Genomic DNA, 23,914 nt, shown 5'->3' with positions numbered 1-23,914 from the left:
TTAGAAAATCCTGCATTAACATGTCAGTACTTTGGGAAGAGACAAACAAGAAAATCATATTCTTACATTTTTAGTTATTTTTTAAAATTCACAAACTTGAAAAAAGAAGTAAAACTATTCAAAGTAGATATTCATTCATATATTCATGTGCTGATACATACATGCGTAACTCCAGGGAAAATGGGACTCTAATTTATTTCAGCCTTCTAAAATAGAGACATGTGATCTAGATGTCATGTTATTAGTGGAAAGATGGGCACTTTCACAGAGCAGTACATCTAATCCTAAAATAGATGTTCAAAGTAGTTAGGACAGTCATGTTGTCATTGCACAACAGACAGCAGATGAGCTCAATGCAAAAAGGTGATGTAGAAATGATGTCTGTCTGTAGAAAAACAAAAGCAAAGAATATAAACTTTTACCTTAATTGCGATACGCTAAAGGTCATCGGTCAAAAACTGCTACTACTCAAATATGCTGCTGCTTCTATTTCTAAAGACTAGAAATAACTTCTGACTAGTGATAGCAGCACATTGCTTTTATTTTAACAGTATCTCTGTTAATTAAGTGTAGAGACCAAGACCTATCAATGGCATGCTGAAATATGTCCAATTGAAATCTTCTGCATTCACACTGAAGGCACAACAAAACCACATACAGCTGTAAATTTTATCTCTAATGTAGTATGCAGTTGAGAACAAAACATAGGTATTTATTTGTAATGGATTGTCAAAGCAGTAATATATTCCTTCTCATATTGATTACTAAAAAATTCCTCAGCTGGACTTAGCTGTTATATGTGCTCCATCTGTTACGGATGGGCTGAAGCTACTCTTTGACCAGAGGGGATTATCTTCATCTTGCAACTCCAATCTTACAAGCATAAATTTAAGTACAACCTAAATGAATTCTTTAGGGGATGCTGAGTCCAGTGTGTCCAAACATATTTGGATTATGAACAGTTTAAAACAGACATGTTGATGAAAAGTAGGCAGAAAGCGGAACAAAGCGGAACATACCGTGTCCAAGGAAATTTCAGAACCTCTCTCTCCAGGATTACCAGCACTGGTAGTGCTTACAATGAAATTTGCTGGTATGTTCTTGTAGATTTTGAACAAAATAGTGATAGAATTTGACACCTATGTCTATTCATTATCTATAGCTTCTTTGTTTTCAACTTCAGCCCGCATAGCAAGGTGACATTTTGGAACCAATGTTGCCATTAAATCGAGTTGTGCCTTATTTCTGAAGTAGCAATATCTATTTTAATGGAAGTATTTAAGAGCATAGCACATACTTCAGTAAAAATGACAGTGACAGAATAAGACCCTTATTCTACACTATATCACTTAGAAAGAGAAGACAAGAATAGGCTATAAAAGCAGGATTCATGTGAGGCTTTATCTAGTTTATCACTAAAGAAAGTGAAAGAAGTGAGCCATCATGCACTTCTAAAGAACACATTAGACAAGGAGTAAAAAAAAGTGGTTACTGATAAAAAACAGGTAAGTCTTTCAGCTTTGTTAAATATTAAACCATATATATTAATAATTATGTAATAATTAATACAATGTTGTCTAGGAGAGCCATTCCAAAGGACAAGAGGGAAACTTGAAGCACACATAACCCTGCAACCAGGCACCATTCTGTGACAATCTGCACAGATCAGAAGGTATTCATCATATCTGAGCCTCAAGGCAGAATGGTGAAACTAGTCTGAGAACAAAGGCTGCAGCTCCAGCTGGAGTGTCAACACCATATACTCCAGTGTGGCCAGCATCTCCACCCAGACAGAGCTGCTGAAGGGATAGGCTGTACTGAGGAGCTCACACTGCAGGAAGTGCCCAGACCTTCCACGTGCGGCATGGACAGGTGGCAGAGCTTCCTGCAACAAGTGTGCCCAGGTGGAGGACCTCTTGCAGCAGGTGACTGAGCTTCAGAGGGTGGTGAGGATGGTGTGTAATATCAGGAAGGGTGAGAAGGAGTTAGATAGCTGGTTCTAAATGCAGTCTGCAGCAGACCCACTGCTCATGACCAGTCTGCCCAGTCAAAGGGAAGAGGTTTGAAAAGACTAGTTGAATCTAAAGAATTGGCTACAGGACTGATGTTACAGGCAGAGGTTTGGGTAATTAGACCATCAGACTCACTTTGAGAAAATTGTTCTCCTAGGGTCTGATGGGGTCCATCCCCAGAGAAGAGGAAGAGCATCTTCAGGCACAGGCTTGCCAAACTGATGGCTTTACATTAAAGTTTCCAGTGGAGGGGAGCCTCAGTCCATCCCTTTTCTACCAATTAGATGCCAATATCAGCAAAAGATGTTCAGAACCTGGAGAAGGATAACAAGTCAGCAGTAGAGCACCTGAAGAGAAGCACAATGAAACTCCAGCCACTTCAGCCAGTAAATCATTTTCATAGAGGGCCTTACTTTGAAAGTCCCTATGCAAATATAACATGGGGAATAAACAAGTAAAAATCTGCATGCAAATACAGCATGAGAAATAAACAAGTAGACCTGCAGGGCTATGATGATATAGGCTTTGCAGAGACATGGTGGGCTGCCCATTATGACAACTGTGTTGGAATGGAAGCATATAGGCTCTTTGGGAAGGATACCAAATGTTTAGGAAGGACAAACAGGGCAGAGGAGGAGCAAGTGTTGCCCTTTATGTCAATAACTAGTGGAGTGCGTGGAGCTCTGTCTGGAGGTGGATGAGGAGACAACAGAGAGTGTAGGGGCCACGATTAAAAGGAGAGCAGGGCCAGGTGACATTATAGTGGAGGTCTGCTCCAGGTCACCAGACCAGGAAGACAGGCTTGGTCTGCAGGGAAACCTGAAAGCAATCTGCCAGTACATTGAAGGGACCTACAAGAAAGCTGGAGAAAGAATTTTTATAAGGGCATGTAGCGATAGGACAAGGAGTAATGGCTGTAAATTGAGAGAGGGTAGATTTAGATTAGATAGAAGGAAACGCTGTACTAAGAGGGTGGTGAGGAAGTGTTCAAGGCTAGGTTGGATCGGGCTTTGAGCACTCTGATCTAGTTAGTGGAAGGTGCTCCTGCTTATGGCAGAGGCTTGTGACTGGATGATCTTTAAGTTCCCTACCAACTCAAACCTTTCTATGATTCTACGATTTGTTCTATGATTTTAAGATAGTGAAGAGTTATTTTCAAGGGAAAAAAAAATAACTGTGCCTTTTTCTTTCTGATTATTATTCAACTCATAAAATAATAATAATAAAAATTTAGAAAAGCTTTTGATTGGATGTTATTAGACTTCTATTGTTTTAATTTTGGAAAAAAATGCTTCCATATTAAAAAGGACAAAAACAGTCAAACAAATGCAAAAAAGCAATAGAACACACAAAGTGTTCGGCTGTTACTGAAACCTGCATTACAAAAGATATATGGCTCATGGATGGATGTTCTACTATCTAGTAAACTTCACTTAAAGATATGTCTGTGCTTGGGGCTTTCATAAAATGATTTTATCTTTCATACTTGGATCCTCCAGTGTCTAATGAGAGTTCATGCTGCTGTATTTCTCTACATGGATTCATTAGTTGATGTTTTTTACTTTCCTAAGAGTGATTTTCATAAGACCTTATGTCAGACCTTAATAACTTTGAGACTGCTATCCCATCTGTCATATTTGGCTGGAACATAAATTGGCCGTATCAATTAAAAAACAACTGGGTGGGGTGGGGGAGAGGGAGATAGATAGAAAAATACAGAAACTCTCACTCAGGCAGTGTGTATCTAATTTTCCTAAGTGTCTAAGTGAGTTATGTGCATGAGAAAAAAGATTTAGATCACTCAGGCTAAACAGGGATTAGCTCTCTATTTCACTGGGCAATCTCAGAAGCCCAAATTGCTTATACAGAAAACAGGCTGTAGTAGGAAGCTACCAAATGCAGATTCTGGATGTTTACATTAATTATACATAATAATCAGTGAAGATACGAAGCCTTGCCTTCTCATCCTTCTTCATGTGTGACTTTCACTGTCCCAGAGGGCTGCAAATTCAAAGGCCACATTCCATTTATAGTCATAAAGCACAAGGCCCATGCTTCTTCCTTTGTGCATCATTTACTGGATATCTTGTAATTTCCTCATCAAATAAAGCTTGGGTCTTACAGGCTACAGTCTGTTCAGTGCACAAGTATAATTAATTTTCTGATTAGCATCCATCATTTAAAGTGTTTCAAGGAGAGGTAATTTCAAAAAATAGTATCTGATGAAGGTTAGAATTATGGAAGAGATCCATTTTTAATCATGTAGAAGTGAAATGGGCGTTTATTTGTAGAAACATTCAAGCTAATATTTCCTCATTTCCCATTGCATTGTTATATATGTGTAAAAATAAGTTGAATGCTAGGACATCTATTGTAACATGAACTTTGAAGTTTTCAAACCCAGCAGCTCCAGTAAGTTACTTTAAAGGTGAAAAAAAAAAATGCAGAAAAAGTGGAAAAAAAACTCATTTAAAAAAATGCCAGCTTATATCAGCTGATTTGTAACTTCAAATTTTGCTTTTCCTGATTTACTGTGATTTTAATATTTTAGTCCATATTTTATTAGATTAAACAAGAGAATCAATATCTCTTCCAAGAGATTAAAAAAAATATTCAGAACACCTAGTGAAGGGTGATAGTTTAACTGATAGTTAAAAATCTGGTACTGATTATCTAAAGACAAACCCTCTGTACAGGGGAACCTGTACACGGCATACAAATGTTGCATATACCTTTAAAGTTGTGAAAAAATCTTGACAGACAATTGCTCATTAAAATCTGATAATTGTAATCAGAGTTCTTTGACTCCCTCTAATTGGTAACAACAGAACTAAAGCAGTCTCTGCTTTTGGCATTCTGTCTGTCTCATTTATCTCATAAGAATTAGAAAGAAATATATAGAAGAAAAAATGCTTTATTAGTCATGGGATTTAAAAGACATCAATTAACTTCTTTAAACCTCCCTCTTTTTTTCCTGTAAAAGACGAGGCAATTTGTTTCCTTGATGTGTGAGCCATCATCAAATCTAAATTCACAGCAAGAACACTTCTGAGATAGCCCAAACTTATCATGAGGTTAATGAACCATTGCACTAGTCCGATCAAACCCATTTGTCAATGAATAATATTGCTCATCTGTTATCTTGCATCACAATTTGGAATAAAACTGCCAAAGTAAGAACTTATTTATGTTTCTCTTTAGCAAAGATTGTTGCTTCAGACTGGAAAATGTGTGTATAATGGGTCAGTTGTGTAAAAAGAGTTTATTATTTTGCACTGAAAGTCACAAACTCATTTTGAACTGATTTCTGGTTTTTGGAACATAGATGTAATGTGAAAGCACAGTTGGACATACAATATTGCAAGTAACCTCTGTTGTGAGGCCTACCAAGACAATTTAATACAGGATTGTGTATGGTTTACAATACCCAGAAACTTCCAGTGAAAATTAAAGCTGAAAACTTAAGCATAGCATGTTACTACCACCAGGATACCAGGTCTTTGATTTTTTTTTTTTTCTCTGTACATTAGAGACACAATTTAACTGGAATGTAGTATACCCACTTGGAAAGAATTAAATAGCCTCAACATAAGAGCCCTATCACATTCTAATTGTGGGAGGTTACACAGGCTATGAGTAGAGCAGTCAGTGTGCATATGCAAAATACAAATTCAATTTTACATTTTTTTTATTAGATGAAAATCCTTCGACGGCATCTAGATGTTTTGCGATATTTTCCCTTTCTCTCTGGAAGGAGCTGTGTTCTGAAAAAAACAGAAACAGGAAATATTTAAGAGATAACATCATGTAGTATAAAGGCTGAAAAAATAGAAACATGCAGTTTTAAGATCAAAACATTGCATAGCTCAGGGATAAATATATTTAGTGTTGCTGAACATGGACAATCTCTAGCAATTTACAATAAATTATTGTAAGGTTTAATCATCTTTACTGCTAATAAACATTTATTTTTTATTTTCATCTTAACACTTCAACTTTCCACTAGTAGAACTTGTAGTCTGACGTTTTCAAGAGTCTGTTAACAAAACTTTACTTGTTTTTATCCCTTTTGGAATCAAGTTATTCTCTGAAAATCTTATTTGTAACATATCAAGTTTGATCAGGTGGAATCTTTCATACTAGGACTTGCAGATAGGACAAGTAAGGAAGTGTTCTCTATTCTGGAGAAGAGCTGTGACTGAAATAATCAAGGAATGGATTTCTCAAAGAGGCCTCCAGGAGTCAGCTAGCCAATTCAGAGGTAGATGGGTGTCTCACTCTTAGATCTCTTTGAAAATCCCAGAGTTAATTATCAGTGTTTGTACAACTCTTTGAACCTTCAAGACATTCGAATAAGGTAAGCATGGTGATAGTTTGTATGAAACACAGCTTGTAAATTGTATAAATCACACATCAAATCTCTAAATAGATTGATCGTGTTCTGGGAGTTTTCCCTTTAGGACAAGCATAATCAGATTCAGTTACAATTCAGTAATGCATAACATAAGCTTTTTGAACAGGTCATTGAAAACTACAAAGCAAGAGACTGTGAAACTAACCCTGAGGTAAGTATCTAAGAGTTCCACCTTACATTCAGCATACCATTTAAAACATGATGACAAAACAGCATTACTGTTTGACTTTATCAACTCTGTGCTGCTACAGATTAACTGAACTCCTGAAAGGAAGTGAATGTCATGTCTGTGGAGTGTAATAAAACTGTTGTAGATAAAACAGAATACATATATAGAAATATATGTCCCCAGACATGGTTATGATAGCATCTAAAGGCCTTAAATCCAGGTCCATGTTATGCTAGGTACAAAATAGGTACAGTAAGAAAATGACCATGTCCCTAAGTGATTGGGATTCAAGTAGATCGTATAGACAAATGTAAAGAATAGAGGTATTGAAAGACTATGTTTTAGTTGTAATCACTCAGTGGCAGAGGCAACCCCTCTTCAAATACCTAGACCCTAAACTCCTCTGGCATTATTGTTATTCTGAAGTAAAATATTGAATGAAATTCAGATTGAAAAGCAAAATGTGAGAAGGAACAAATAATATTTCTCTTCAAAGCTGTTTGATAACAAACTTACTAAATTTAAATGTTTTTTTTTAATTATTATTTTGTTCACAAACCAGGACAAACTGGCTGAGAAAATCAGTCTGTTTGGGACATTAAGCAATAAAATGCCTTTGAATATCACTTAATTTAGAAGCTTACTAACTTGATGCTTAATAAATAATGTTTGTTTCCTGTGCAAAACCAACACAAATTTAATATCTTTTTAATATCTTTTAGCAATATTTAAGGTATTTCTGAAATATATGCAACTCTTGTACTATATTCCACTATGAGGACTTTCTAACATATTATTTTACATATGCTTCCCTAGATACTCTTATGATGTAATTTCCAAACTGCCTCCAGATGTGTTCTAGAAACTGCATTGCATTTGTACATCTAGGAGCTACTAGGTTGATGGGCAGTGGCTCAGACTTGTTTATGCATGTATACTACACATGTATCAAAAGAGCCATTTGGACTTCTGTGATTTGTTATTTATGGGAGCACTAGTGTCCAGGCATAAAAAGCTCAGTATTGTGAAGACTTAGACCGGAATGTTACTTAGTACATGCATTTTAGTACCTAGTACGAAACATAGGGAAGACTAGTGACTAACTCAGGCCTTTCTCCACAGAGAGATGACTGCTAAAAATGTTTTGGAATGCCCTCGCATAGCACTTCCTAGAAAGTCATTATTTTTGTTGACTACATTATGGTAGTTCTTTGTTGTACAGCTTGTACATGTTCAGAGTTCCTAAGTTGTACATACATGGTATGAGACAGCTCCTACCCTGTTTTTCCTGCAAAAAATCAATTTAAATACAGAACAGAAAGACAGTGGATCTTGTAAACTATCAATGGCAAGTGTAGTACTTGTGTTATGTTTTCATTTTGTCTTTTAATTACCTAAATGATGACTATTTTTTAGAATCATAGAATGGCTTAGGTTGAAAGGGACATTAAAGGTCATCTGGTTCCAACTGTTGTGGGCAAGATTATCAACTACTAAATCATGCACTAGATAAGTATTATATTAGGCTGCCCAAGGCTCCATCCAACCTGGCCTTGAACACCTCCAGAAATGGGACACCCACAGCTTCTGTGGCAGCCTGTTCTAGCACGAGTGAAGACTTTCCTCCTAACATTTAATCTAAATCTACTTTAACAACATTCACCCTTGTCCTATCACTATTAGTCCATGTAAAAAGTCTGTCTCCCTCCTGATTATAAACTTTTACGTACTGGAAGGCCACAATGATGTCTTCCTGGAGCTTCTCTTCTCCAGGCTGAGCAAGCCCAGTTCCTTCTGCCTTTCCTCACATCAGAGGTGCTCCTGCCCTCAGAGAATCCTCATAGCCCTCCTCTAGTCCTGCTTCAACAGCTCTATGTCTTTCCTGAGCTGGAGGCCTCAGTCGTGGACACAGTACTCCAGATGTGGCCTCATGAGGTCAAAGTAGAAGGGGTCCATCACCTCCCTGTCCTGATGGCCACCCCTCTTTTGATGCAGACCAGGATGCTGTTGGCCTTCCGGGCTGCAAGTGCACACTGCTGGCTCATGTTTGGTCTTTCATCCACCAGGATCCCCAGCTTCTTATCCTTATGGCTGCTCTCTATGGGCTTCAGAGATTTAGAGATCAAGTCAAAGTGTGGTACCATGTCGCAGTCCTTGCAGAAGTCCAGGCAGATGGCAACAGTTGTTCTTTCTTTGTCCACTGATGCTGTCCCTTCTACTAGAAGGCCACCAGACAGGTCAGGCACAATCTGCCCTTAGTGAAGATACGCTGGCTGTCTCACCTGTTTGTCTTGCACGTGCCTTAATACGTCTTCCAGGGGGATCTGCTCCATGATTCCAGACACAGAGGTGAGGCTCACTGCCTTGTAGTTCCCTGGGTCTTTTTTTCTCACTTTCTTAAAAATGAGAGTGATATTTCCCTTTTTTTCAGTCACAAGGGACTTCACCTGATAGCCATGAATTTTCTTATATGTTGGAGAGTGGCTTGGCAACCACATCAGCCAGTTCCCTTGGGACCCTGGAGTGCATGTCACCCAGCTGCATAGACTTGTACACATACAGTCTCAGATTTACTCTTCCACTCTATACTCCATTTATAATGCTCACTTAAAAAGAAAATATAATATGAAATAAAGGAACAAATTGTGAAATCTATGTTTACCGGATGGACAACAGGCTAAAGAAATAAATTTTTTCTGCAGTGGTATGAGAAGTACAGTGTGGTACAGTAATGGTACAAGTACAGTGTAATAACAAAGATGAAAGCAGCATCATTTTGAGTTATGACTACACTTTATTTTGAAATGAGGATAAAACTGTCCAGTCGTAGCTAATCTGGAGTCAAACTAGTCATCCACAGAAGATAGCTTCTACAATAAGTAGTTATTAATTCCTTTATCTGTCTAAACTAATTCTAGAAGATTTATCTAAAGAGAAAAAAAATTCACTTAAGGCAACGTTACATATTTTAAGTAAGATGGAGCTATTTCTAAATAATGTTATAATTTTTAATAATGTAAGACATTGTTATTCAAGCTGAAGTTTTGACAGAAACTATTTTGAGCTGAGAATTGTCTATTTGTGAGCCTTTAATGGATGTTTGGTAGAGATAGAAACTAATTTCTTGTGGCGTTTAGATTTTATAAAAATTCCTTATTTCTTCTGAAACCAACTTCACTGATACGAAGATTTCACACTGAGATGTAAAAAGAAGAGCCACTGATTAAGGGTATATTGCAAACAATACTTTAGCCTTATAGCTATTTTATTGTTCACCTGTGGTTATGGAGATTTTTCTACTTTTCTTCTGAAGTATTTTGCAAAAGGCCTCACTATATTGCTCATTGAGTTAATGGGCTTGCTTACTCATCTTGGTTTGGAGAACAACAAAGGAAACTGCATGTGTCCCAATTTATACTGCAAATGGAACAAATGTCTTCTATAAGTATAAAAGGATGATTTATTTTAAAGAATAAAGCCCTCTGAAACCAATTAATAGTTGACCTACATAGTAAGGCACATATCTCTGTGTTTCCTCCCTTTTTTCATAGAAATGATCTTTCTGTAGCAGAAAAAAAAAAGTAAACAAGTATGTTATCATCCAGTTCTTCAACAAAGACGTTGAGGTTAAATATGCAAGCAATTTTTGCACAATTTCCATAAAATTAACACCATTTTATCTTTATAATCTGCTACAACTGTAGCTGGAGAATACAGGCTAGAACAAACCTCCATCCACCTAAGATCTTCCTTGATATCTTTATGCAGTGTATAATGGCCAGTGAGAACATGAGAACACACAAACAGAACCTTCCATTCTAAAGACTCAAATCCCCAAATCATTTGTGTAGCTGGAGTCATTTTGAGTTTGTGATTCTTCAACACATGCCAGAAGTTTTATATAGAGGCTCAAGGAGAGTATAACTGGACTTGTATAACATTTTATTTGTTGCAACATTCTTATAACCATTCTAGCTTATAACTCCTGATGTATTTCATTATTATTTTTGCTTGCAACTCTTGATGTGACAACAGGAACTAAGAAATATGAATTATAGATTTAATAAAACTTACTATGTATATTGAAAAAGAAGCACTGTGTTAGAAGAATAGCAACTGTGTTAGCTGGTTTAATGGTTGCACAATCTGGAAAGAGAAGAGTGATCTAACACTTCATTGTACATGCTGCTTGGAAGTAAATGGTAAAATTCTGGAAAACAGATGTGCTCTGTATGGCTTTAGTTAAGGTTACTATCTCTGCCCATCCCATAAAATGAGGTTTCATGTTGATCTCACCTTGTAATCAATGGAAACTCTTGAGGTGGTTATAACAGAGTGTACTTTCCCTCTATGATGGCTAAGATTAATTCATTCCCAAAGTTTATTTCATTAGAATCTGAAGTTGAAGTCAGACTTCAGGCTTGAATACTTCTGTGAGAAGGTAAGTTGTTAGAGAAAGGATATCTGTCCTGTAAAACTGAAACTAAATAAGTAACATTCAAAAGTCACAGAAATAAAGACTGAGCCAGAATTAAACTCACTCTTCAAAATACAGCAAAGAAGGGGAAAGTGTACAGAATAACGAAGGCATAAGAATAAATGTTTTTACATCAATCACGAATATCTTTAGACTGGAACATGAAAAAGACAATAACCATCAGAGTTGTGCAACATCTGTCCAAAATGAAAAGAGGAGGACAACATTTTAATTACTCTCAGAGCAGACAATATTACATTTATTGATGGTATTATATAATATACTTGACAGCACAGGTAGGACACTGGGCTCGGTGATCTAGTTCTATATCTCAGTGGTTAAAAAAAAGGGCTTCTGTTTTCTAACAACATTTCTTTGATCCAAAATTTATCTTCTTGTGCTTTGAGAGAGGATTGAATTCCTGTTTTACCCTGATTGAATGTAACTGAATGCTTTTGGTACTAAATTTCATCAATAATTTCACAATATCTGTGTTGCTTTCAAGTACCTGATAAACGAGTGACTCAAAAATAAATCTGTTACATTGTTCAGAGATGTACAGAAGAATGTAATTAAGACACCTCCATTCATAAGCAACAGGAAAGTTGTGTGTTTGCACGATAGGCAGAACAACCAAACCTTAATTTTCAGCATTATATGTAAAGAGATGAAAAACTTGTACAAGATAACCCCTAAGAATTTAAATGGGAGTGTACAAATCCACATACTTTTGTTCCACCCATCTGTAGAGAGTTCATTACCTACAGAATAAATGAGTGCTTGGTTCTTTGTTTTTTGCCTTGTTTTGATGATAATACTCTTTGTCCAGTAAATGGAGCCATATTTAACAATTAGACTATACATTTCCTTCTATTTCAAAAGCACGCAGCTCTGCAAGCTTTGTATTTCCATTATATAGCCTTCAAATACAATTTTTGGATCACTGCACCCTGAGCGTATTTTCACTTTGAACTATTGTCTCCTCATTTACCCTTCTTAATATTATCTGTAAATTATCCTTTTGACAGTTTTTGTTATATGAAACCATTACTCACTGTCAATGATCTCTACCTTACTGAAATGCTTTCTCAGACATTTGCTATGCTGTATCTATACAACTCTCTCCTACACTGAATTATTATTAAAATTAAATAATAGTATTTTCCACATATACATCAACATATACAAAGACTATGTACAGCTATATCTGTATCAGTTGCAGGAGTATAGTATAAAAATTATTATACAGACTACAGAAATGCTGTATCACAGCAGGACAAGTTTTCAACAGCAGACTATGTAGGTTGCTTCTGAAATGTCCAGAAAGCTAACTAAAAAAAAAAAGTGTATTATTCTGTATACAGAAGTGTACATCAACATTGGTGATTTATTGGATAAATCATAAAATAAAAATAAAATCATAAACCATAAAAAAACAGCATCTCTGATTTAAGCTAAAAAGAAGGAAGAGATTCATCAAATAGTTACTTAAGAAGGATACTTCCGTAGGCCAATTGAATTTGATTAAAATTGAAGTGAATCCTAAACTTGGTCTGTGAGTAAGTAGTAATGGATCTCTAAAGTTTGAAACATTCTAAAAATTCCATTTACATTTCTTCCAGATGATTGTGCCTCCTGTAGAACTTCATAATACCCTTCTTTGAGCTTTAAGTCCTGTATGCCAGAACAATGTTCTTTTGGGTTATTTCCCTAGAATTTCTTCCAAAAGGATTAGCTGGAAGGTTTTTCAAATATTTTTATGTTCTTGTCCTCTGAAATAACTGCATTATAAGAATAGCTTTCCTTAAAACTCCAATGAAATGTAAGTAAATTGTCAGCAAACACAAGATTAATACTCCAAGTGCCTACACCTGATTAATATTTTAAACTAATATGATAATCTGTATTACGTAGTCTGCGCTCTCTCATTTGGAGAAAATTAATGGGAAAGCAGGGAAATGACAGGATAGGCTTGGAAACCACTAGTCTAGAGGAGTTTGAGATATTTCCTACTAAACTGTTGCTGCATATGTTAGACTCACCACTCCAGAGGGAAGGAGCAAGAGATGGTGTTTATCTGATCTGGGAAATATGACTTTATACAGCTTCTCCTTTTTCTTTCTGTTTCAAGTATAATAATATGTGAAAATATGTCTTTCCAATAACAGCTGACAATGAAACTTTACAGCATCTATGTTCAATTAGTACTCTTGCAACTGCTTTCTTGGCCTTCTTCAAAATCACTCCACAGAAATAGCTGCTGATGAGTATTTCAAATCTAGTACATTTTAATAAAAAAACAAAGATCAACAAGAGCAGCTGAGATATTTCAGGTACTGCTTCCATAAAAATGTGTGGGTCTTTAAAATCTCAGAGGGAAATATCAGCATCACGTGTTGTGGTCATTGCTATGGTAACTATACTTTTTGCTTTTATTCAATAATGGTATGAACTACCTCTTAAGCCTGTGAAGCAACATGACCTGCTGAAGTCTAAATTCTTAGGGTTCTACAAGTTTATGTATACATTCATTTTTGTTGCATTTTGCCCCTCAAAAATATATGGATTTTAACAAAAAAAACAAAGATCTTAATCAATGGAACCCCTTCCACTACTCTATATGCCTCTCACTTTTTGATTTATAAGAAATATGATGCAGGCATTTATGCCAAAGTAGAGGAGTTTAAAAACTTTAATCATTGTGTGAGATAACAGCTGGGAAGGCCTCACTCTTCAGGATAGTAGAATTCACTTGTATTCAATCATATTTTATGTGAAAGAGTACAAAAAGATCCAGAACATAAGACTACAAGCTGCACCAAGACATTTTTTTCAATATTGACTATCAAACCAAATATTTTTATTAAAGCATCCTTTGTTTCACACACATAAAATCTCCATTTGAGATTGGCTCCATTAAACATGGTTAACAGATATAAAATAATGAGGGCTTGCTTTAGTTCTTTCTCCAAAACTTATCACTTTTAAAGCTTACTTTTTGCTGTTCTTTATTACTTTGGTCAAAATGCACATTTAACATATTTTAGCTCTGTAGAAAGAAAACAAAGATATTTTCAAGGGAAAGAAGTTTCATAACATGTTTCTCAGCTAGTTCTAACCGGCAAACTAATCTCATAACAGAAAAAATTTAGATGGAAGAGAAGAAATACCAGTGTTCTGATTTTGCTGACAGGACAGAAGCAGGGAAGAAAAGTTGGAAGGGATAAGGCTTGCAGGATAAATTACCTACATTAAGACGCTTTTATCTAGATGTCCATATATGAGTTTAGCACCTAAATTCAAAAGTCAATAAATATCCATTCAACAGAATATAAGGACAGATTTAGTTTACAGTGCAGGAGAAAAACAACTATGGACAGTTCTAAAACTTTAGATTGTTTTGACTAGACGTCCATTAACTACACTGAGATTTTAAACTTTTTAGGTCACAAATGGACAACACTTAAGTTTAGATAAACTAATGAATCAATATCTCCACCAAGAATTTGAATTTCTGAAGAAGAAACATACTTTTAACACCGTGCAGATATTCTGTTGCGCAGCTGTCCTGTTTTGCAGTAATTTGGACAGGCAGTTTTTTTATATATATGTATATATATATTTTACTGGAGAATATGTGTGTTACTTGCCCTTTCTGTCATCTTTACTGAATACCATGTTGGATATGACATGCTAACAATCACTACCATCTCTAATACATACTCCAGTACCTTCCCTAAGACACATCACCTTTAACCTACAATTTAGGGTTAGGTCAGGTTAGATCACTATCAATGATCATCACCCTTTATAATATTCAGTTTGTTAGAGCTACTAGAGCTATAGTTTTATTCTGTTGCTCAAACTGAGGTGTATAATGTCATTTGAGATGCACAGTGTATCCCAGTGCGCCTTCAGCCACCACTTAGTGCAATCAGGTCTCCACTAGGTCCTCTGTTACACCTTCTGATTCCATGTGGATATTTTGAATAACTCAAGGCATTTAAAATTGCACTAGATTCTTTAGCATGGGCAGCAGAATCAAACCTTAAATATATACCATAGGATGAGAATAGTTACACAGCTAGAATGTCCATGTCTCTCCACTGATTTTAAGGAGAGCTGACCAGACAACTGAAATGTAGTTGTCCTTAGCGTACATAAATAACGCTGGCTGAAGTCAGATCGAACCTTGCTGATTCAGCAGCATGCAAAGTAGGTCTCTTCTGTAGACTTATAAAATTTTCATTTAAATCAAACAGCAACTTCCTCACTCATTATTTGCTATAGGCCAAATACAGATTCAGCCAAGCTTGCTGATTTATCACATATGAGAATGTGTCCTGCTCTAGTAATCAAAAATTGCTAACTTCAAGTTTTCCAGTCTAAGACTATTCTGAAGCAGACTGTATACACTCTGAGAAGGAAAGTATGGATTAATTCTAACATAACTACTTGAGTAAGATGACATATTTCAGTACTAGAAAGTATGAAGGGCTTCTAGTGGGGAGTAAAATACAAGTGAATCCTCATGTGGTGATGACTTGAAATGGAAGAGCTTGTCAAATAAACATATACTGCAGAATTAGAAGAAATGTGATTATTTATTTATTTATTTAGTTAGTTAGTTATTTTGGGGGGACATTAGAAAATAGAATAAGGAAGGACTATATAGACCTTTTAAAATATTTGCTGTTTTACATGATTGGCTATTTCATGAGTAGGAAAGACTAAATAATTAAGAAACTGTTATGAAAAAAATGTATTCTGACAGCAGCATAGGTATCCAAGCCACAAGTATTTCCTTGGACTATTTAATATCTTGAATTTAACAAGTAAATATATGGTGTTTTTTATAGCATAAATGACATATTTACTATGTTCCTTCTGTATAAGAAATAAATAAGAGGTACCTAACAATGCTGCTCATGTGTGTCCCTAAGTTTACCCAGGTGAGGAAAGCAATATGATTGAAAAATTATGAAAGAAATAATTTAAAAAGTAGTTATTAGAGTTTAAGTCTTTCTGTACTTCTGTAACAGAATGTGATTTTGTATCTCACAATCTTCTCACATTCAAATCATTCTTCTGTGGTACAGGGAAACACGTCTGGAAAAGATCACTGGCATATGAAGTCCAGCCTCTGTTGCAATGTGCAACTATATAATAGATATCTACTCCACGAGGCTTGTGCTCCTATAGAGGTTTTTCACCAAATAATTCTTCTCCTTTGTGATGTATCTTACAACTGTTATATTAATTATTTTATGAAGAATCATTAACAGCACAAAGATAGGAAGTTTTGGATTGTTGCCTCTAAAACAATCTATTCTTTCCTGGTACAAGTAGATATTGTCTCCCACATTCTTGAAATAACAAAGTAAAAATAAATTATTAGTGTTTTTATAGATTTAGTGGTATGCAATTTATAAACAAATTTTTTTGCAAACCCATGGTAGACACTGAGCTACAAACTCTGCTCCATTCCGATTCTTACACCTTGTGAGAGGCAGCAAGACACAGAAAAATGTATCTTGTCCACCCAAATTTGCTTCCCACCATCTGTTCCTTCCTCTTTGCTTTATCTCACTTGTTCAAGCCAAGCATAATAGTGAGATATGCTAAAGCAAAGACGATTAGTATCACAGTGGAGATAGGAAATGTGAAGAAAAGAATTTGGGAATACTATGGAAATAAATCCGCACTATAATGAACGAATGTACTCCGCTATTTGCCACCCTCTAGTAACGCACTTACAATCCTATTATCGGTGGTCATAAAGGGAATTGTCACATTTATAAAGTCTTGAGAATAAGCATTGCTTGCAAACAACAAGTAGAATTTTGATAACAGGCAAACAGCTTATGTAAGCAAGTCTGTGATTTGGAATATAAAAGAAGCCTTGCACCTCTGCTATTAGCAGAGTAACAAGAACTGCATATGTGAGTGTACATAGATGTGTAAATACTCAATACTCCTCTGGACAGCTTCAGTGTTCTGTTTATGTCTCATCTCCCTGCAGAAAGCATTGTTGTTTTTCTAGGACAGCACTGGATTTTTTTGCTGTTTGTTTGACTGCCATTTACAAAACGCTGGAATCACAGCAATCCCCTAGGTGCTCTCTCTCACCAGCACAAACACATTTTACAGCAATCTGTTCTTCCCTACTTAGAAATCTCGTTTTCCAAGAAATTAAAATCTGCCTCCAAATCTTTGTACGCTGTAACCACCAGCAGTGGGAATCACGTCATGTAACTTTATCTGCTTACAATATGGACTTCTCCATATAAATTGTGAGCTTCATCATAATAAATGGGTAAGAAATTTGCACTGTTGAGACTATTTATCTAACTTATTTCAGGCACTGATTTCAAGATTGTATAATTTGCCATTAGAGCCCTTCCATAAGGAGAGGCCAGATGACTGTATGTTTATATTGTCCAGCACTACATTAAGTCAGATAAATGCCTCCAAGGTGTATCAGGATTCTGAAAGCAGGACGAGTCTGCTGAGTCAAGAGTCGAAAGAATAGACAAAGCAGGGCCCATGAACAAAAAAAATAAAGTGCAGTCTTACAAAACAAGACAAGTTAGACTACAAGATTTTATCACTTATCAAATTCACAGTGTTTTTCTCTAACTTGCTCTGAGTTTTCTACACTTAGTCATCAATTAATGATAATATTCATCAGAAACGTTTACATTTTCTAACCATGAAACCACTTGAGAATGTTCCTTGGAATTTAAATTTAAGAACAATACGCTATTACTGTATTACAACATTACATGATTACTATCACATTTTTTTTTCCTTTTCTCATTTTTCTCCCTTGGAGAAAGTTTATTTGGAGGAAAACATTTCAGTGGATGGTAGACAACTAAATTCTCAGTAATGATTGAGAGAATTCTTAATAAAATTTAAAAACTTAAAATTCTGAAATTTTCTCATAGTCTATGTGGAAAGATGAGTAGTTTGAGTTTTATCATCAAGGACTTTCCATGGCTTCCACGAACTCTGCTTCTACTTCTTTAGCACTTTTTGAGAAGACAAATGAGTACAGAAGGGCAATCAAATCTCTGTGTGGGGGAGGAATTAAGCAAGAAGCAGCTTGGAGGCTGACATGTGCAGTACTTCTGGGGCTCAAATACTTGTAATGAATAGACTCATTCCAAAGCTGATAAAAATAAAATGAAATAAAATAAAGAGGACTCTTTTCATGCCTGAAAACCATTTCTATAATTTTGTCTTTAATTACAGTTCTGAAATGTGTGACATTTCAGTATTTGTTGAGATGATACACTCAAACCAGGACTATATCCAATCTTCCCATGAAGACTGCTTGCAACAGAAATTCTTGATTTTTTTGAAATATTTATGAGAATACTATCAAGAGCTGAGTTGATCAGAAGGATTACAGCATCCAAATCTTCAATATTTTGGAGACTGCTTCCCACAGGCATCAGTACTGTAGGTTTTTAAATACTTCTGCAAATCTTGCTCCAGTCAGCTTCAATCGATTTTGGAACTAATCATGTATGTTAGGACAAAAAAATTAAACCTTGGGACTTCCTTGGAAAGAAGTTCAGTATCAAACTATCACAAATGGTGCAAGAGGTAGAACTAAATTCTGTGCATTTTGGCATAACTATACTGACCCTGAATGGCTTAAAAAGATACAATTACACTTTGTTCAGAAAACAAACTGAATTCAGACAGAAAAATCGTCCCTATATATTGAACCTTCTGACCATGAATATTTTGTTCCAGATGCAATACAAAGCAGAGACATTGACCTCCTATCACTCAATTCAGTGTTATGTGTACAGCAAGGAAAGCAAACCCTAGGTGAGGCATGTGAGGTCCTGTTCAGATGCTGTCAAAAAACTCAAGCAGAACTCAGACAGAAACTGGGAGGAGAAAAATCTTTTTTGAATAAGACCATGCAGTGAAGTGTCAGGGAAACACATCCCAGGTTCAGAGACAAATAGATGCTTGAGTGCTCTTGTGGAGTCGTGACATAACACTTCAAAAAAAGCAGCAAAATGTTGATGCTTCTTGTCACCTGCTGAACTTTCACCCAAAGATAGTTGATGTATATTAATCCTAAAACATTTTAGTGCGTTTATAACAGAGCAACATCAATAGCCTTTACCAAGCTGAATCATTTAAAAGAAAATAGAAGGTCAAGAGGAGAACATTTTAACTGCTTTATTGACTCCTTCTGATTTATATTTTTTGTACAATTTTTTAGATTAAAAGATAATGTTTGTTGCTGAACGGCCAAATAATTAGATCTTTTCTGTTAAGGAATATGATTATATATCATTGATATGTTGCTTAAGGATTCTACATGGATATATCAGGTTCTGTGAGATAAAACATTTCTGATTTCATACACTTTTTGCAGTGTAATAGTGGAATAATGAACTTTGCAAAACATTTAAATGCTAGCTCAAGAAGACTGAGATGTAATGTCAATAAATTTCTCTTAATTGGACAGGTGCCTTATAAAACGGTGCAATGTCTTTTGATTGAATCTGACTTAAGCATTAATAGTTACTCAGAAATAAAAGACAATAGTTAATCTTAGGAAAGTACCAGCATAATGTATTTAAGGATATATTATACTACTCTTGGAGCTCTTTGCCAGTAAATGATTGACAACACACAGAGAATGGAACAACTAGCACTGCTAAAGACTCAACTGATATGGTATAATTAGTCCGTATATATTAGTCCGTATATATTAGTCCAGTATAATTATGCTGATATGGTATAATTAGTCCGAGTTTGAGCATTATCTTCAATCAAGAAGATGGTTTCTCTACAAACAGTGCTTCTGGTGTGAATTCTTCACTTTTATTGTCTCAGAACATAGAGAAGCTTTGCTTCTACATTTGGCATCTTATTATGAGTAATGTATTCCATGACTTAAGTACCAAATTGAGATTAGAAGTAACAACCTACACATAGGATGTTTAACAGGTTTGGTAATTATAGAATCATAGAATTGCTCAGGTTGGAAAAGACCCTAAAGATCATCAAGTCCAACCACAACCTAACCATACTGCCCTAACTCTAACAACCCACCACTAAATCATGTCCCTGAGCACCACATCCAAATGGCTTTTAAGCACATTCAGGGATGGTGACTCAACCACGTCTCCGGGAGCCTACTCCAGTGCTTAACAACCCTTCCTGTACAGAAATTCTTCCTGATCCCCAGCCTAAACCTCCCCTGGCGCAACTTGAGGCCTAGTGATTAGCCTATTAGCCTATTGATGGGTAAGTCCTCTCCCAGCAAGGAATTTTATACCTGGCAATATATGCAAAAATTGGACTAATTTCCATTAGCAAGAACTAAGTATTCTGGTTTAAACTAATGCTGGAATTTTTGACCCAGGGTTTTTACTTTCTGTACCACTATGTCTATGTTTGTAGTTAACTTCCCCTATGGCTAATTCCATTTCACCTGCCTTTTTTTTTAAAAAAAAAAAAGTAATTTAATGACGTTTGTTTCAAGTAATTTTGGAACTGATTGCTTAGTCCTTGATGGCATTTGTTTGGTATTCATCTGCAAACTTTTCAAAGCAGCTTTGCTCACAGTAGACTCCAGTCTTAAAAATTACAAAACAGCAAGTATTTCAAGGATTTTTTCTGACCAAAGTTGGGCTAAATTCTGATGATGATGATAATGATCTTCAGTTGATCTGGAAAGCAAACTGAAGTAATTGTTTTGAAAAAGAAACAACTGCAGATTTTTTTTGCTTGCTTGTTTGTTTTTGTTTTCATTTTTTTCAGTATACATTCTTGGTTTAATTTCAACTGTTACTACTTATTATTATTCCATGTTAGCATAATTTAGTATGGCCAATGAAGAACAGAATTTCAGCTTTCTTTTCTTGAAAACAGACAGACAATACATTTTGAAAATGTGTTTCAGTAAAGAAATACATGAAAAATGAACCTTTCCCATGGACAGTTTCATTTTTGATAAACTGAAGTTTTCTAATGAGGACAGCTGAAAAATCTCCTAGCTGTTAGTGAAAGAAAATATTCTGAAAATGTGTACCAAAGGTAGAACAGGTTTTCAATTTTGAAGACAGAATCATGTTGCTTTTATAAATATAGTAGCCAAATAGTAAATCAGTTACTCAAGAACGGTTTGAACACAAAGTACTATTACTGTTTTACTCACACTAACTGACATTATTTCATTTACTTATTTTTAATCAATTACACTGTATTCCATGTTAAGGAAAAAAAACATTCTTCCTTACTGTCTTTAGACAGTTCCTTAATTTAAGCCCTCTGTTGTTTCTGCTATGTATGATTTGAATTTAGATGGTGTTGTAAACACCAGGGACCTGTAGCTAGATTGTGCAACATTCATCTAGGAATTTACAAAATAAATATTTAGGTATAAATTAAGGAGGGGATGCAATCAGAAAACAAGGTGTAACATGCAGGAGTTGTATCCCAGTGGTTTCCTTACCTTGATGTTGACGCATTTCGGATGATCTGTTAGTAACAGAATGTTTTACATAAACTATTTTCCCTCCTTGGAAGACCATTACAATTTCCACTCTATTTTCTCATGCCACATCCACTATAGCAGAATCTGAACACCTTCCATAGTATATGAAAGAATGTGAGCAACATCTGTCCTAGTTCGTTTGTTCTTAGTCTTATTTTCTCCCTGGAGAGAAAACTGTGTATGTAGTGGATAGGAACATAAATAATAGATTATTCCTCTCCACAGTCAAACTAGGAAAAAAAAAATGGTTTGATCCAGAGTGATTTTTTTATTGTTGTTTCTTCTAAGCAAAACTTCAAAAGAAAAGTCAGTGGCATATAAAACTTTCTATTCAACTTGAGAGGAAATATTTTGGTTTTGCAGAATAGACAAAAGAAAAGGGAAATGAAAGGTTAGATTCATAAAACATTGTCAGAGAAGAAGCGGGTAAAGGAAAGACCTAGCAACTCAATGATTATAGTACTCAGCGCATAGCATGACTCACCACAGTCCAGCTCCCTGCTCTCTCTCTTCTCCCATCATTAGAGGTCCACCTTTACCACAAGTCAAAAAGCTTTTCTAGGAAACGCCACTTCATTTGATTCATACTATAAAAATAATGATGCAAATATGCCTTCAAGCACTTACTGATCATAGAGAAGACATCTGGATTCTGGTGGTTTGGATTGTCACTTAAGTCACTGCATGTCTGGATTCCAGATGACTCTCATGGAAGAACTCACTGTTCAGAACAAAACAGAGCAGCCTGAATTGGAGGAAGTGAAAAGTCCCTGCCTGACAATGCCTTCTCCTTCATGTTTATGGACGTTTCCTAAGATGGAGTGTCCCCTTTTCTTGTGGTTTTGTAAGGACTCTTTTGTTTTATATCCAAAATATGTGGCAATCTTGAGTAATGCATTAATAATTTCAAGATGCCTAGAATCACAGCTTAAAATATCCAAGGGACATTTTATGCAGTTCCAGAAGAAATTTTTACTTAGATGAAATTCTTATGTTTGTAGGTAAATCTTATTTATCTCCTACCTTTTGTCTCATTCCTCAGGAGTTCCTGCATGATGTAATTTGTTAAGCAGATATTTACTAGTAAATAGCAATTTAAAACTATTTTTTGCATTATGTCTTTATATCTGGTTTTAATAATTCTCCTGGATATAAATAAAAAAAATCTCTTCACAAAGTGAATTCTTCCTGGGGGAAATTTTAATGCTACAGTAGATCAGCTATGATATAATTATCACTTTTTGGTATTCCTATAACTGTAATGTTCTTTAACCAAGCAACACTTAAGAGTGTAGTAAATTGTATCTTACTATTTAAAACATGCATTTCTGTGAATGTTGGAGAGAATAACATTTTCTTCCTGAATGTACCTCTTCTTTGCCTCTTACAGTACAACCTCAACTCTACCCTGCGTCCCTTGGATAGCCTCTTCATTTTAGCAGCAGACTAATGATCACATGATAGTATGTCACGTTGGGAGCTCCTAATGTGCTCATTGCCAACAGTAACTGCCAAACAGAATATTTATCAGCTGGGCTTTCTGCATTTTTTTCTCTCTAATTTTAACCTCTGTCTTCTGTCTGATAGGTGAGATTCACAAAATCCACAATAATTTTATTTTCTCTTAAAACACAGCGTTTCTGTCAAATTTGTTTGAAAGCAACCCATAGACTCAAAGTTTATTGGGGTAAGGGGCCATGACAGACAGGTAAATTCAATGGATTTTCTTTTCCTTGTATGGGAGAATAGAGTGCTAATGGATCAACAAATAATTAAAATAACTAAAATACTTCTGATCTTGACCATATTTTTAAAAATAAGCAAAGTATTTACTAGATGTCAGGATGTCAGGTACATTGTTTTGTAGTACTTAGGGCTGTAGTTATTGGAGTGCCATTTTTAGCACTTCATTGTCATTTGAGCCCTAAAACAGTTCTCATTAAATTAAAATTTAAATTGAGCTAGTTTAAAATGGCAGGTATAAGGGGCCACAGTCTTGAGACGGTGAAACACAAATAAAACCAAAGAAAAACAAAATTACTCTGTAGTTCAATTCTCAGATCTTCTGGTCACTTTCTCTCTGATTTTGTGCATGTCATTACTAGATCTGAAGTAGATCAACATTATTATATTTTGTTCTTTCTTTTCTCTCTTTTCCTTGAGATTTCACAACTAAGCTACCTCAAAAAGTGGGGAGCTGATTTGATTATCATTTTTCTAACTTTTTTTTCTTGCGATTATTGTAAATTTTTTTAGGACAGAGATGCTCTAAGCCTAAAACAACAATGTTATGTGGAAAAAAATG

General features: G+C 35.5%; 1 long non-coding RNA gene across 1 annotated transcript; it reads right to left on the bottom strand.

Annotated features, from left to right (window-relative positions):
• LOC110392694 lies at positions 5,256–22,425 on the bottom strand. Its single transcript, XR_002434572.1, has 2 exons — positions 22,237–22,425; positions 5,256–5,776 (listed from the first exon to the last, which is right to left on the bottom strand). It is a non-coding gene; the product is annotated as an uncharacterized LOC110392694 (long non-coding RNA).

The sequence above is a fragment of the Numida meleagris genome, chromosome 1, assembly GCF_002078875.1.
Source record: "Numida meleagris isolate 19003 breed g44 Domestic line chromosome 1, NumMel1.0, whole genome shotgun sequence".
Taxonomy (NCBI): Eukaryota; Metazoa; Chordata; class Aves; order Galliformes; family Numididae; genus Numida; species Numida meleagris.
The sequence above is the reverse complement of the archived record's forward strand: the minus strand, read 5'-3'. Positions and strand labels throughout refer to the sequence as shown.